Consider the following 2,920-nt stretch of genomic DNA (forward strand, 5'->3'; position numbering starts at 1 on the left):
TTTGGATTCTGAATATGAGCGACTTTTCTTTTAACAAATGAGGTGTCAGATGGTTCAAACTGTGAAAATAAAAGCTTAGAGGTTCCATCTTCTACACGTAAAAGCGGGGATTGCAAATGGAAAAAAATAAAGTTTCCTTGATCGCACATAATTAAACTGAGGGTGAGATGAGAGTATCTTCAGAGCTTCTCAGCAAACCAAATCCACCCCCCCCCTTAATGTCAAACTTTTGACCCCATGACCTCTGCGTCCTGCTGTACCTTCGGCACTCAGGCAGGAAGATGAGGGTCGTTTAATCTTCTTCTCATTTAGGTCTGTTCCTGCAGCCCTCCTGCCCACTCAGCCTGCGTCGCTCCTTTCAGGCCACACTGATGATTAACCACCCTTCTTGTCACTCGCCCACGCGCTTGTCCTAATTCTGTCCCCGTGGCGGGACGGCAGCGTGTTTGCTGTCATGCCCTTCAGGGAGGCCTTTCCCAGACAGGAATTGATGAAGGCTTCATTAAAGACAGCCAAACTGGAATGCAAATAGTTCTTATAGATTCCCAGAATATTCATTAAAACAATAACACAACATTTTAAACTAATCTGGGAAGATTTTAGCAACTATGGGAAGATTTTAGTCTGAAAAACCTTCTAATAAAACACATGCATCCAGTCCAGCCGTGCCTTTCAGACCGTGCCTCCACAGACAGTACGCGTATTGTTGCATTAGCTTCCTGTCCTGCTCTACTGGCAGGCTTGGACTAACCAGAAGGCATGCTGTCCAACGTAACTTCATTGCAATAACAGATCAGCTCGCTCATTCAATTAGCATACGCTCACACCGGAGCGGCCATCAGAAATCCATGCCTGCCCCAATGAATTCAGTCCCAAAGCTTCCTGGAGATGGTTTTCAGATCAATAAGGGCCTCAGAGTCCACATGACAATTTGTTCCATCCTGCAGGTGAAATGTGCAAAAAGAAGATAAAGTCCAATCAATAACTCTTTACAGCAATTCATGATGATAAGAACTGAAGAGAAAATGCAAAAGAAGGACGGAAAAAATAAACTCTAGGGGAACGAATGGAGATGAGCATCCAGCAGCCATGTATAAATCTGGCCGGTCATTTCATATCGGGATGGTTTTATATCCTGTATTGGAGATCAGTCCATTCACCTCAAATATTTAATTAAAAACAAAATAAAGCCTCCATTTAGAGGAGGGGTAATCCACTTTTTAACATGATGTTAACAGACGGGATGGTCTAAAAGGGAAGTCCTGTTGGATAAATCACCTGACACATAAAGATTTAAACATTTTATCCGTTTTTATCTGCAAACTCAATGGTTTTATTTCCATCAGGTCTCTTTCAGTCATAGTTTTACAGATGATCTGACGTATAGAGTGGGGCTGATGTCCCGCTAACCTCTCACTGTACTTGTTCTCATTAGAATAAGTGACTGAAATTAAACGTTTTATGTCAACTGACGCCGTAGAAAACATATATAAACAAAGTGACAGAATCAGACACAACTATTTTATCTAAACAGAAATGGGGAAACTTGCAGTCTTGGATTTTTGTCCTGTTGTGCGGTCAAGAGATGTGTAACCCTTCTTCTGGGCTGTCCTTTGCAAACCAATTTTAATGTTGTGCATCAAAGATCATCGTGGATGGAAGTCGAGGACAGATCGGTTCGTTTCTCTGCAGATTAACTTTACCCTAAATATTTGTCTCACCCAAACCCTTTGGACTGTTTTCCAAAGTGCAGCCCAGTCACTGCGGACTGTAACAGGAGAAGAGCTTCCTTATCTGACATCTACTTTGCCCCTGCAAAAGATTAATGCAATAAAAACACATTTATCTATTTGTTTTTATGTTGGTATCATTTATTAGACTAATAACTAACCATGTTTCTTTCCAACCAAATAAAATACCATAAACACAAGAAGAAAAGTAACTCTTACTCGGTCAAACTCCACTAAAACTGAGAATGTTTTTAAGAAGGACTCCTAGAGAGGAAGCTGGTTTCCAAAGGCTGCTGCTTTCAGAAATTTTGGAGAGTCGATGAATGATGTGAAATGATGTGAAGGATGTAAAGATAAGATGTTGGTATTAATTTTACTAATTCACCAGCTTGTCCATGGAAAAGCCCCAAGGTAAGGAATTTGAATGTCTTTTATAAAAAGAAGTGGGAGCCCTGGTTGGAGTAACTGAAAAAGTGAATTTAGAAACCATGCAGCACCAAAAATGTTTACAACTGAATGAATATTTTTTTCTTAAAAAAAAAAAGAGCTGTAATGTTTGCATCTCATGTTATTTATCGGTCATAAGTTGACAGTAGCATATGTACTGTTATGGTTTGACTTTGAAGCTGTTACAGAAAAACTGAGAACTGCAAGCCTGCTGTATTAATGAATCAGGAATATTTAGTTTTTTATGCTGCATCAAGGTGCTTTTTGTTGGGTAATAATGCTGCAACACAATTTGAGATGTTTGTTAATATATTTGCATTCCCTCCTTAATATTAGAAATAAAACGTTGATAGCAGCACATGTGTTATAGGTTATGCTGTTCCAAAAAGAAGAACTGCAGGCCTGTTGTATTGGACTTCATAAAGGCAGCTTACAACTGTGGAGCCAAGCAGCATCCTGTGTCTGTTAGGGTTAATTTGTTAGGCTGTATTTTGGACCCAGTGGCAACAAAATGTCAAATTATTATTGTTAAATAAAGGCGATTCCAAATATATGTTTGGTGTGCTAAATTCATTTGTGTGTCTGTTGACAATTTAGAATTAGGTCACACTAATTAGTATAAAATAAAAGGGATGAAAACATTTTTTAATGAATTGAACTAAAATTAAATAGATACATGTTTAAAGGACAAATGTTAAATATTAAAACTGTAAATATATTATTTATGTCCATGCAACATAACT

This window comes from Cyprinodon variegatus, unplaced genomic scaffold (genome assembly GCF_000732505.1).
Source record: "Cyprinodon variegatus isolate N-32 unplaced genomic scaffold, C_variegatus-1.0 Scaffold415, whole genome shotgun sequence".
NCBI lineage: Eukaryota > Metazoa > Chordata > Actinopteri > Cyprinodontiformes > Cyprinodontidae > Cyprinodon > Cyprinodon variegatus.